Source organism: Pyxicephalus adspersus, chromosome 8, assembly GCF_032062135.1.
Source record: "Pyxicephalus adspersus chromosome 8, UCB_Pads_2.0, whole genome shotgun sequence".
Classification (NCBI taxonomy): Eukaryota; Metazoa; Chordata; class Amphibia; order Anura; family Pyxicephalidae; genus Pyxicephalus; species Pyxicephalus adspersus.
The window spans coordinates 27,202,125-27,216,836 of NC_092865.1; positions in this window are offsets into that span (position 1 = coordinate 27,202,125).

A 14,712-nucleotide genomic window follows, 5' to 3' on the forward strand; every position below is an offset into this window, starting at 1 on the left:
GTTTAATGCACTGGACACTTTCAATGGAAAAGTAGTTCTAATTAGTATTAGAACTCTTTCCTCATTTATCAACCAGGCCTACAGATTGTGGCAGCTTTCTGATCATCCCTCTCTGCAGGTCCTGAAAGCACCTTCAAAAAGCTATCTCTCATTGATCTTTAGTCAGATGCTGACTGAAAGCCAGACAGCTTGGTCACAAATAAGACAGATAGTTGCTTCAGCCGCATGAAAAATGTCACCTATTTAGAAGAAAAAATTTACCTGTTCATACGTTAAACTGAAATGAAGCGATTTGAGAAAACTGATATCTGAATGATACATTTTGTTCAATGTGCAAAGCTGACTATCATATCAAACAAACCTATATGTAACCTAGAGACATGTTTTAAAGTGCAACTTAAAGATTTGCTGCAGTGGTTTAGTGTATTTTTTAGAGTATTGATTGTAATATAGCCCTGGACCCTGAACACTGAATCTCTAAGTGATAATGTCAAACCAAAAGAAATGGTGTTCAAAGTAAAAATCTTGTATATAGGATGTATAGGACCATATCTCATACTGTGTTCAGCACTTAACCAATAATAATAAAATATAGCTTTGGTATACTCTCTTTGGGGTCCATTCATAAAACAGTGAACCTTACATTAACACAACATTCCTTGGTGGAGAATCAAATGCTGGCAGTGAAATACATGAACCTGGAAGATTCACCAGAGAGAAAAAAGAAAGATAAGTAAGCTTTTAAAGCCTCATGGCTAGAAAGGTCTGTATCACGGTGCCACAGGGTGGGAAGGTGGACCCTTCATAGAGAGGACACGGTACTATCCATGGCGAGTGCGCATGCGCATCATTGTTCTGTAAATGTGCCCATCCCACTACACTCCCCAAAAAAAATATACCCCAAGACAATATATAAATCCACTTTTGATATGTGTTCTGATTGGAACCTCATTTTACTGTCCATTATTTATTCAATTCAAGCTGATCCTTGCTGTAATGATGTGAGATGAAATGAACATTATAGGGGTTGCTTTACAGCATTTCCTAGCTGACTGTGGATAAGATTATATATGACTCTAAATATTCAGAATTACCAAAGAAAATACCAAGTGGACATTGTGGGCATTTAGATATCACTTGGGCTCCTTCATTCGACGGCATCCTTCACAATGTTACCTTGGAATAAATAGCAGTGATCGGGAGAATGATTTGCAATAGTGTCTGCAAGTTAACCTGAAGGCATAGAGTGGCATGCGGGAAATTCAAACTAGGCCAATATCTCTACAGTATGCCCACGTAAAAAACTCCAAAAGAAAGTGCCAGACATTCTTCAGTATTTTATTAAACATTATTTGTAATTAAGAAATAGTCAATGCATTTTAGAGTCATCTGGACTTATTGTGGACTCCTTGATGAACTTTAATATGGCACTCTTTTTTTAAATAAACTTTACTTTCTGGGTACCTCAATGTCACAAGGGTAGAAAAATTTGTTGTTGAGAGTAGCTGCATAAAAGTCCGAGTCACCTGAAGTTGAATAGTTTTGTAGAATTATTGTGATTTAGTAAAATTGGTTGTAGCGTCTCCAGTTCACTTTTTCTTTACTATCTATATGTATCCACAACATGGCTAAAAGTCTTGCTAGGTGCTCCAGCACTGCATGTTGTCCACATCTGACATTTGTGATCTAGTAAGAGTACAGCTTTAGTTGGTGCATTGGACCAGTTTAGTTGTGGTATGCCATAGATTATGTCATGTTGGCAAGACAAATTATCTGCTTGACTTGGTCTGGCCTTTCAGGAGTTCCATAGGAAAATCTGATAACATGGATGTGCACTCATCTAGAAACTGATTTGTTAGTCATTTCCTATTAGTTATTCTCTTGTATGATAAAATGGGACACTTACAAATAAAAACATAAAAATAGTTCCAGGGTATAAACAGTCAGAAAATAATTTATTTTAGAAATGCTGGTACAAAGCTTGTCTCCTGTGCTGCTGACATCACACTTCATACCAGGGTCTTTAGATATTGCTTTTTTGTCATTCGGTATTTTCCTCTAGATTAGTTGAATGATTATAGAACTATAGATTTAAGATTATATATATATATTAAAAAAAATAATTACCATTTATTGAAAGTAAAATAAATTCAAACAGAAATCCATGTGGAGTGGCTGGTTCTTCCCTATGGCTTAGCTCCTTGTTCCTGGAATACCTGGAATAGTCATCACCACTCCATAGGTGCTGCTCGTATGTTCTTCTACTGTACCGCGCTGACCTGCTTCATAAATGTAACCAACGCTACAAGAAAAGATTAATGACTGCAAATTTTGGGATATATTATTATGGAAACGTGACCTAAGGAAAGTATCTGGTAGGCTGGTTTCCAGATAAATATAAAGACAATTGAATCACAACTGAAAAACTGAAGGATACAAAAGGATGCACTTTCTCTATATCACCTATAAGAGGCCTGACCTAAAGGGTGAGTAAAGGACAAAACTGCAAGGCAATTTGCAATAGCAATACAGTACCAATGTAACCAAACTGTGAATGGAACACAACTGACTAAGGGCCTAACTGCCATTTTTAGGATCCAAACTACTGGGCAGTGAAATTAACTGTCACAAGGTTCAGAATCAATGGGTCGCGAAAGTTGGAAGTGCTGGAGTGCTCGAAGTTTCCACTGAAGGTACTGTATATTTATTCTAAAAGAATGATGATAGAATGATATCTTTGCAAAGGGGATATAGTTTTGAAGTACTATTTTCAATTACTATATATATATATATATATATATATATGTATATACATATATATAGGCTATGGGCAGGTGGTGGCTCGGAGGTTAGCCTTCTGGCCTTTGCAGTGCTGGCTCCCAGGTTTAAATCTCCACCAGGACACTATCTGCATGGAGTTTGTAGGTTCTTCCCATGTCTGCATGGGTTTCCACGGGTACTCTGATTTTCTTCCCACATTCCTAAAACATGCAGTTAGCTTATTTGTCTTCCCCCTAAAAAATGACCTTAGACTGTATTAAAGACATATAGCTATGGTGGGGACATTAGATTGTGAGCTCCTTTGAGGGACAGCTAGTGACATGACTGGACTTTGTACAGCACTGTGTAATATGATGGCGCTAAATAAATACAGTGTAATAAGAATATATAAAGCATATATAATATTATATATACAACAACATAGCACTAACATACAAATACAGTTTTGAATACACACTGCTTGTAAACTACATTTTTAGGGATCTATTTATAAAGCAGTAAATCTGACATTCATTGAAACATTCACTGAGCAGAAAAGTTTCCATTGAGAATAAATTGCTGCTATTGAAAAAAATGGACCTGGGCGATCCTCTACCAGGGAATGTTTCAGTGAATGTATGTTTCACTGTTCTTTATATACCCATATTGTGATCTATACCATTTATTGATGAAGTATATTTAAGTACATTGAAGTATAGGTTATTTTATTATTATTTTACAGAATCAGGTTGTAAAATACTTTAAACCGGTTTTCCTTACAGTAAATATAAAAAAAACTTTTCCCATAGCTTGCAAGAACTGTGTGACACTTTACATGCAATTATTAAAAGAATATGGGCACCGTTACTGCTGTAGCCTTTTCAAATTGCAAAAAAAAAGAAACAAATTTAGCAAACACTGTAGCCGGAAAAAAAACAGTTGCTCATGATATTAACCTCCCTAGCGATAACCCAGAGTGTTACTCGGGGTAGAAAAAAGTTGCTGAAAGCAGTAACCCCCAGTCACACTCGGGGTAGGTAAACCTATGGGAAGGTAATAGTAAATACAGCCTTAATATATATATATATATATATATATATATATATATTTCTATGTGTTATACATAATCCCATATGTATTGCTTCATAGTTTGGATGTCTTCCATATTAATGTACAATGAACAAAATAATAAAAAAATGAAGAAAAACCTTTGACTGAAAGGCTGTGGCCAGACTGATATTGTGTACATTTGGGAACATGGCCCAAATAAAACAATTATTGTGTCATTTTTGCCTGAAAATGTGAATTCTTGACCACATTTTAAAGTAAACCTATCATCAATCTATCATACTTTTTTTACACGTCCTTCCCATTTTGTATTTACCATTACCAAAAGACCAAAGGGGAGGCCTGCAGCCTCCTGGGATACTTATGTCACATATCCCGGAAGGCTGCTACTTCTGCACATGCCTGAGACTGGGCACTGCAAATAACCAGGTGCACAATCCCACACATGCACAGACTGAGATCAGTGCTTGTCTATTTACATTGGGTGGAAGAAGTGAGATCTAGCCCATGCACGGTGCAAGATTGGACAACATTATCAAGAACCCAGAAATAAGAATCTCAATGTAAGGTAGGAGCTGGAGAGAAGGAAAAGCAAGAGATCGCTGAGTTTGCTGGGTGTGGTAAATACATTGGTTGAAGGTTTTATCAAGAAAATTAAGTGATTTTTAACTTTTTTTACAAGTCCTGGTTTACTTTAAATCTTTAAAAAAAATTAAAGTACATGATCTCAAATGTCCCTCTAAAACCTGCAGCAATTTTGGTTACAAAATTTTGTTCATTGACCTTGCTACTAACTCAAAATAAAAGTAGGCAACTGACTTAAAAATGTTGAATGAGCAATCTTTTATTTTAATTTACAGAAAAGCTACATTTGGCACTTGTGACATATCCCGGCTGGTTCCTCTGACTTCTTCAGCAATTTTGCAGAGGTTGGACTAAGTCTTCACCCTTCAAGTCCAAATCGAGTTCCAAGTCATTGACACCAAGTCCCAAGTGAAGTCCCAAGTCACCAATAATTCTTCCACGTTGAGTCCTAAGTCAAATCACTTCACTTATCCGCATTTGTCCCCATATAGAAACAGAGCTCTGATCCAGTTTTGAGCACAGGATCACATTCTAAGTCCACGGCTTTCTCTTCTGACAGCTGAAGGGGGAAGGGAGGAAGGCAGTGAGGCTTTCCTTAAACAGCCTACCCCCCCGCCCCTTCAGCTGTCTGAGGAGAAAATTTTAGAATGCAAGAAAGGTGGGAGGAAGGTGGTGTACAGAAGACTTAGTGCCTTCCTTCCCACATTTCTTGCATTCTAAGTTTTCTCCTCTGCCAGCTGTTACAGAAGCCTCACTGCCTTCCTCCCTTCCACCTTCAGCTGTCAGCAGAGAAAGCAAGTCACGAGTCGATTTGCAGGTGGCTGGGGAAAACCCAGAGTTGAGTTGCAAGTTGCTCATTAGGGGACATAAGTCGGACTTAAGTCCAAGTCGCACAAGTCTTTCCAACCTCTGCAATTTTGAGAGTACAAATTCATGTTCATGGGCTATGCAAAAAACTTGTAACCTTGGCATCAAGGGAAAAACATTTAGGAAAAAATGTATTTTAATAAACTAATATATTTTTCAATTTTGTTCATCCATACTAGAGCTTGCATACCCACAAATATGGCCACTGACTTGCTTTCTGGAAAATGTGCCCAATTTATGCCACTGTAAGTGTTATATTCTTACAACTGACAACATTTACATAAAAAAGGTTGCTGAGTCTAAGACCACTTTAAATCTTCAACGCTTTACATTGCATATGCATATTTCAGTAAAGTGAAATTCAAAAAGGCAAAGCTAATTAAGGAACGCAGCGCCAATCTACAAAGACTCTTTAAAAAAATAACATTGTGCTGTTTACAATTTTGATTTTGTACAGTATGTATAGCTGAATTATTTATTTCAATCCTTATGTATTTCTTTGTTTTTCCCACTTGCATATTTTTTCTTAGCCTTTTTATGCCTCATAAAAGCATCCCCTTAACCCATACAAATGATTGCATTCTCTCATCTTAATCAGCCACAAAATAATGAATTTGTGCTCATTTAAAACTTCAAAGGCCGTTTGCTTTATAGTATGGAGTTAGAGTTTGGTTATTATGTGGATTTACTCCAGAAACTTATCATCCGGCTAGGCACACTTCAACAGTGAGGCTGACTTATTGTACTTGTCATTAGCCTTTGTCAGTTACAAAAGTCTCATTCTCATTAATGTACGAAGCACGCCATTAAATGGGAAACTTTCACCTAACACAACATCTTTCTCCTTAATGAACCAAAAAATCAAAGGCTTTTCGGACAGATCGTAGACACCGGGAACATACAGTTAAGAAATATCTACTTCAGCTGACAAGCAAAAAGCAACATTAATTTAAAGGGCAACACCTGGCAAACCGCTAAAAACGCTACTCAACACACATATAAATGATGTGTTTTATTGTGATCCAGTCACCCATAACACTTTCCTAAAGCGGCAGTCCATCAAACTTTGCACTGATACAACACCGACAATGCCCATTTTGTTGTTTGCCGCTACTGTAACCTCACCAAACTATCTTCCTTATTTATAGCAGCCCCATTGCAAGCTTGTTTTCTAGCTAATAGGTGACAACAAATGAAATGTGAATTGCCAAAGAAATGTTACAATGTAAATAAATAGTAACCATTCACATATACTTTTTATGCACTGTTTATTAATATAGACTTTTTGTAAAAAGAAAAATTGCAAGTAGGCAATTTTATTATTACAGAAAGGACAGGAAAGACATACTTACCTGCCTGATAGAATCTTTTTTGTAAAGTGCACAGAGCTGCACCCCACATGGATGCTGGGAATAAACTCCTGCATGTCATTCCAGCCTGACCAATCAAGATACCCCAAGTTCCAAAACCTGGAAGAGGATAATCGTGCCCATGATAAAGTGAGGGCAGGTTTATTTTTCACAGAAGAGACATCGCCTGTACCTTACAACCAGCCTGGTTGTATTTTTTCTGCTAGTTAAAGCGGACTTAAACTAAAACTTTTAACTTACATAAAAGGGTAGACAACCCTTTTATATAAGGTAAAAAATACCTTCTTTTTCCTTTTTTTTGTTTACTTCCGCTTTAACTTAAGTTCCGATGTGAAGCTTGAATTGTAAAATTGTTAAATATTTGCTTACTCTCCACTTGTTTTTTCCCTGTGCACAGAATGTTTGCCTGATGCCTTCCTTTTATGGTATTTTAACCTGGTGTTCTCGATAACAATTGCCTTTAGATTCACTTCCTGTCCTATGGTGACAGCGCTGAGCAAGCGGCTAGCTAAGCAAAAGCCGTGTTGTCACCCTAGGATGCTCTCTCCCACTGTGGACTGCAAGCTGACATATTAATGCACATTACACCAGAATATTTCTCTTTATAGCTAACTGTGAGACTTGCCTATTAAGCACACTTCATATCTGGCAGTTAGAATGCACTTATTGCTTAAGGACATAACAAAAAAATAAGGATAAGATTTGATTTGAAAAAAAAAATGAGACGCTTGTATGTTCATAATGTACTTTACATTCATTAAATTTTTATTAGGGTTTAGTTATACTTTTAGCCAGCTTTGCATTATTTGCTTAGTTAAGTATTTGTAAAATTGAACAAAGTGTGATTACTATATGGAGACAGATTTGCAGCAAATCACATCTCTAAAATGAAAATGATTTCATCCTTTGTATAAAGGAATATATATAACCTAAACATAATTTATACATTTGCCCGGGGTTGTCCTTTATTACCTTGCTGTTGTATTTTAATACATTTTTTTTTCTCTTTCTTTTTTTTTATGGTACATGTTATTTTTCAAAGCTGCCTTTGATAATTGTCATCTTTCCATTCTAATTCTACGGAAGTTTGCATAATTATTACTTCTTTATTACAGAAATTGCTCTTTCAGCTTTTGATCCACTAATTGACTTTTACCCCCTGATTCTCTCTTTTTTTATTTTTTTTTGCTTCCTCCACATGGACCTATATTCTTTCATCATTTAACACCCCAGCCTCTCACACTGATCCTTACAACAATGCCTCGGTGCATTCCATTATAGATGTACAGGAGACTATTAATCAATTTCTTGCTGGGTAATTATTTATGAATAATAGAACCCTTTCATTGGTTTTTTTCCCTCGTCCACACCTTTGAATGGAATTGTAGATACTGTACACATCTGAAAAAAGGACAAAGTTATACAGGTCAGTTGCCTTTAATATTAATCAAGGGTATTCAGAATTGATGTATTGATTAAGCTGAGCATAAAACAAATTCTTTGAAAATTAGAGACACGCTGAGACAGTGAGAGGAGGCTAGACTGTGACAAATGGATTTTTTTGCCAGTCACAAAGGACCGCTTATTTCTGATTTAGTTCAGCTTTGTTATATATTTATTACAAACATTTTCTGTTTACAAAAAATTAATTTGTAATTTTTCTATTCTGTGCAAAGGGAAAGGTTCTGGTAAATAAAGCATCCAATCTTCTCCCTCCAATACCCACTCATTTATAAAATATATAAATATATATTATTTATTATATATAAAATATATATATTATATAAAATTAACTAGTTTATAATTTGCCTTCCTTGACTCACTCACTCCCCCCCCCGCCATAAACATTTTTAAATAAAACCTATTTTTATCATATGCCTTCATTTATACCCAGTGATGTCATTCTTTGGATTCTGTGCTTTTCTATGCAATGAAGGCAGATCACAGAAGGCAGAAAGAGTCTGCACACAGCTTCCTGAAAACAACAGATCACCCTAGCTAATGCTCATCTGCAATGATAAGACTCCATAATTCAAAGCACTAAAATCCAATGAATGGAAGACTTAGGTCAGGGGCAGTTAGGCTGGGATGGAAATGGCTACCTAATGCTAGATGTCCTCTAGCCAGGTAGGAAGCAGGGCGTTATTTGACCTTTTTGCCATTTTTAATTGACATTGAATGTCTAAAATTTCCAGCAACGCAAAAGTCAAGCTCTTTTAAACAGGGCCTGATACAGACGCACCCCATGATCCCCAGCCCTGACTCCTAGAAATCCATTCCAGGTTTTCTTGGGAATCCTTATTTTGTGTGTAAAATGGAATTGTAAAATGCTAAAATGTTAGGATGGGGAACTGTGTCCTATGCCAAAAAATCTACAAGGGTCCCCATAACGATTAGGGGTCCTTACGATTAGCAAAATAAAAACATTATTAGTTAATTGTAAGTAAACATTCACCCAATGGACAGAATTTCACCTTCTGCTACCTTTCCGGATTATCCCCTTAGCCAGCTTTATAAGATTTGCTCATCACTGCTTATCTTTGTATCATAAAACACATTTATGACTTTTCAGGTTGCCTTTTCCTAATGTGCAGCTGTAGATGTAAAAATCTGCATAAATTTGAATCCTTCAAATAGGTAGAAAATGTGCTAGGGGCAATTTTCATTTCAATATTTAGTAACCTTTTTTCAAACAGCTGAACTATTGCTAAACCAATGTTATACCTTTAGAGTGGCAATTCTTCATTCAGATGTTTCAGGCATTTACAAAACCAATGTTAGTAATAAGTAGATTGATTTTAAAATTACTCAATTCATTAAGTTGGAAACTTTTCATTGAGCTAACTGTACAAAATGTGTCTTAATAAATATTTTTTTCTTTGTTTAGATGGTTTACCTTTTTGCACATTTGATCATTATTTGTGTACTTGCACTTTTCATTTGATTTTTTTAACTAACTGAATTATCTTGCAAAAAAAGGTAAAATAGCAGGGCTATTGAGGGCACTTTTTTGGAACAATCACTTTCATACCCTCAAGAGCCACCAGACTACAACTCATCATACTCAAATATAAACCAACCCACATATAAATTTTGGTATAAATTTTTAAAATTAAGAACTACATTGACTCAAATATATAGCTAGGGCACAAATGCAGCCATCACAGCTAACAACTCACAGCCATAACAGCAAAACAACTTCTTAGATGGCAAGAGCTTATTATAGACTTGTCATCTGAGACAATAATAGAATATGTTACAGTACAGTGACATCCACTGGTGTGACTTGGGTATAAACTGAGATTCTTTTTGTAACGGCAAAATAAATCTTAGTTTGTTTTCAAGTATTTATGATATTTTGCCAATCACATTGACCCCAATAAATTTCACCAAAATTCAATAAAATCACTTGATTTCCAATAAAATTATAGCTTAAAAACAGCTTTGCAATGTTGCAACTTCACTATTTGAAAATCTAGTATTTAGAAATCATTTTTAGAGCTTTATTTTAGTCTGCTGTTTAAAATAACGAGTGCATAGAGATTGAAATCACGAACCATTGAAAAGCTGTGTTATTGTTTTATGTTAGCAGTATATTAACAAAGTGCTAAGCACCATGTAGTTATCGTAGCTGGTATTTAATAGCACTTTATTATTACCGTAAGCAAGGTATATTGTATATTAATGGCGTACTGTCACTTTACAACATTATTTTGTGATGTATTTAAAATTAATTTTTGTAACAAGACAGTGTCGCTGGCATATTTTTATGAAATGTTTTACAAATCCACATGTTTCCTCCAGTCCTAATTTTTATACATCTAGATTGTGTTTATACCTAATGAATAATAAAAAGATAAATTATGGCAAAAATGAAAATGGGGATTTCATTGCTGCAGAATACAATGCTGTTTGCTAGGTAGAACTATTTGGTTAAAAGAAATCTGCAATGGCATAAACCAAGAAGTTTCTTTACTGTCAACCTGTACTGAAAAGGCTAATTGTCTGGATGTCACAACATCACTCTTGCTTCAGTACTTGGTAAAGGCCAGTATTATATTAAAACAAAATAGTACAAAAAGGTACTCATGAATAAACCATTTTGAATTTTTTAATGCAACTAAAAAGTATCTAAATTTAACTTGCCCAGTGTTGTGCACCTGGATGTGATCCCTATTCATCTGTGGCCTTCTTCTAAGTGAATGACCAAGAGCCCAAACTTAGGAAAATTCTAAAAAGCGGGGTCTCTGACTTTCATGAAATTGAGATATTTTATAGGATAAAATGTATTCACTTGTTCTCTGTTATGACTATTTAATAAAATTATACTGGATAAAAATGAAGGAACCAATTAGCAAGCCTCAACATTTGGATTGAAAAACTTACCACAATGGCTATGTTTTAGAGAAGAAAGTAGAGAAAAATCATTTATATTTAAATGATTTGTACTTTTTATGGCTTATGGCATTGTACATCATTGTAGCATGTTGCTTCCACTGCACTGCCATGCTGCAAATCCATTGCAGGATATGAAATTCAAGAGATCAATTTCCTGCTCTGCACCAGAATACTTTGCAAAAGCTTAGTTAAATAGATAAAGGGCAGATCTATTTTTATCCTATGATAGATGAAGCTGATAATATTGGTACAACCTGCATATCCATTCTTTTTCAAAAGCACTACCAGCTGATTTTTTTTAAAGGATGACTATAATATAAAAGTAAAGTACTTTTTTTTTACCACCCCCCTATCCTACTTGTACTTAAGGAACCTAAATGGTATTCTTTATCTGATATGTGCTATTAAGCAGATATAAATATCGCAGCCCACAGCATTCATGGCTCCCTACATGTAAACTCTTATGTCACATACTGCTTCACATGCTCCAACTTGAAAAAAGATCCAGCTACTGGAAAACTATAGGAACCAGTTCTATTTCCGAGCAGGTATATTTGTAGTAGAGCACCATGTGAGTGTTTTTGTAGGAGGACGGAAGTAAGCGGCCCAGCAGGCCACAGTAAGTAAATCTACTTAATGGCACATCCCAAATAGCAAGTACCTTTTATATTTTTTCAAGCTGCTGATGAAGAAGATTGAAAAACTGTGAAGCGTTTCCAACATTAAAAGAATAATTTCAAATCAATGAGGCTACATACTACTGGCTATACAAAAACCTGAATAAGTGAGAAGCATTACAAAACTCTAAGAGTAAATTTTACAAATGGCTTATTTAGTAATTTTGTACAAAAATCAATTTGAGGAAATCTATGGTGTCTTTACCAGTTTTGGCTATCAAACACATCTAAATGGAGGAATAGTTACTAAAAGGAAAATTGACTGCAACTCAATTGATTCATAACTCTTATTTTATTGCAACACACTAACTGCAAAAAGTTCTATAATACAAAACCCCACCATTTGCCTATATACTGGCATTGAAAAACTGCCATCAGTCAGTCAACCTCAAAACTATAAGAAATGTTTTGGTAAAAAATGGCAACTGTTACTCCAGTTCCAAATATACTTCTACTTGTGTTTAATCTAAAAATGCAGACAGTTGTGTCTATATCACTCCAGTCAATACTTTCATAGACCTGGCACAGTAGACTCGTATTTTCATTAAAACACTCAACGTCACATTCACCTTACAATAGAAGCTCGCTGTCTCTTAATTTGCTGGACTGTTACTAAGACAGGAAATGCATAATCAATAGTCATTTCGGTCATCAGTCACTTAGGGCTCATACAATGCACTTCCTCCACTACACTGACTTTTATACTATGGATTGTATATGATTACACTTTACAGAGAGATTTATGGGCCCACTGGGTGATAAGTGATGCTTATTTTCACAAACACAGGACTATCTGCCCAGCAAAGCTGCTTGACATAAGAAGACAAGCACATTTAAAATGTCATATGTTGATGACATACCATGCTTTTCTGTAACACTTACTGAGAATTGATTGCAGAATGTGTTCAATGGCTGTCCATTATTTATTACAAAGTGTGTAAAAATGCTTGAGTGACAGTAAAACAAAAGTAATGTAGTGCTGTACAACAACTAAATAATAAAGATAGAAAAATAGCTAGATACTGTAGATAAAGTGTGCAATGGCTTCCATAGATTACATATTTGATTTGATAGGAATATTACATCCAGTTAAACATATTAAAAGCTAAGCAATTCCAATTAGCATGCCCATTCTTTGCCCAATCAAGTGCTCCCCTTTGTCCAACAAGCTTATGCAAGCAATAGGAATGTTTTGCCTGTTATAGTACACAGCAGGTACCATTTCCATTGGATGCTCCTTGCCAACCTAAATTAGCCTTTTGATCTGGTTGATGAAGGGGTGCAATTTGGTTAATATTCAGGCATATCAATAATAAACAGATAGCTACAGTATATACAGCACTGGTTCACCTCTTAAATCATATCCCCCCCTTTGTAGTATGGTACAAAAAGTCTCATATTATGTAGGACTTATTGCAAGTGAACACTTCTATTAAGGAAGGAAAGTATGTGCTAAGGCACTATAAAACCTAGGTGTATCTTTGCATATGACTAAACTATAGGGCAGGAATTCTTAAAAAATACATCTAAAAGAAAATGAAAAGCAGTATAGTGGTTAGCAGTTTCTAAAACCTAACATATGAGGAGGGAGTGGTCTATCAATTTATCAGTGACAAATAAAGAAATCTTTGCCACTTTCTACACTAGCCTTTTAAATATTTGCTACCTTTGTTATCACTAGGGATGAGTGAGTTTTTAAAACTCGATCTCGTGGCCAATTCGTCTGTTCTCGCTTACCAAAATCTTCCAAAAAGGAAGAACGGCCGGTGTAAATTCGACGATCAAGGTCAATTTTTTTTTTAAGTGGGCGATCCGCAGCACTAGAGGTTAATTAAGCTCTAGTGCCGGGCATATTCTCACTGAATGCCGCCGCCTCGGCCGCATTCATTGAGAAGATGTGTGATCACCGGCACTAGAGTGTAATTAACCTCTAGTGCCCCAGGGATTGCAAACAGGAGGATTCCATGTGAATTCCAAATTTGCGAAACCATCCGAAGTTCGAGGAAATTTTTGCAAGAATGCCAGAGGCGTTCTCGCTCATCCCTAGTTATCACCCCCTTTTTCATGTGGTTGGCATGTTTTTAGCAGTGGGGATCGCATGTCAATCAAAATATGTTTTTAAGGTGCTTGAAAATTTAAAAGCAAAATACTGTATATACTCAAATATAAACTAATCTGAATAAAAACCAAGGAATATTTTTACTTTAAAATACAAGAAAATGCTATGACATGAGTATACAAAGGGAAAAATATGTGCCTGTCTCTGCTAACATTGAACAGTGGTCAATAGAAATGGCAATAAAATGAACCTAATAAATACATCCATGGGGTTTTTTTAACATTCATTTATTATTTACTTTGTTATACACTATGCATAAAGGGTAAATACTAAAATCACATCGGCTCAGTGTGTTTTTCGTTTTCTCCCTTTTTACAGGTTAAAATTGGTTTGATGGGTTACTTGTTTCTAAATGATCTTTTGTACATTGTTTTTTGCCACTAGTAGAAAGCCCTGTCTGTATACAAAGTGTGTAAAAAACAGACGTGTTTTTGTATTTTATGGCAAAAGTTTGCCACACCCTTTACATGAACAGTGCCATAAAGTGGTGTGACTCAAGTATAAACCAAGATTACTTTTCTAATCACATTTTGATGGAAAACACATTTCATTTTATATTCAAGTATATACGGTAAAAGGTAAACCGGTTTGTTAAAACCACTGAAAAATAGAGGCTATGAGCTTGAACTTCCTGTAAAAGCTTATGGGGGAAGGACATGCATACTGATGAGAAAGGTAGGAGCTTTCTGTGTTTCAAAGAGTACACTCAGATATTCTGTCTGACATAGATATTGTGCACAGTAAAGTTTTAGGCTGAGATCAGAAGAGTGGGACAAGAGAAGACAGAAGACCTCAATCTGTTGATTTCTCAGCTGGACATATAGGCAGTATCAGCAGGACGGGTAGAGACACACATGAGCAGGCAAGG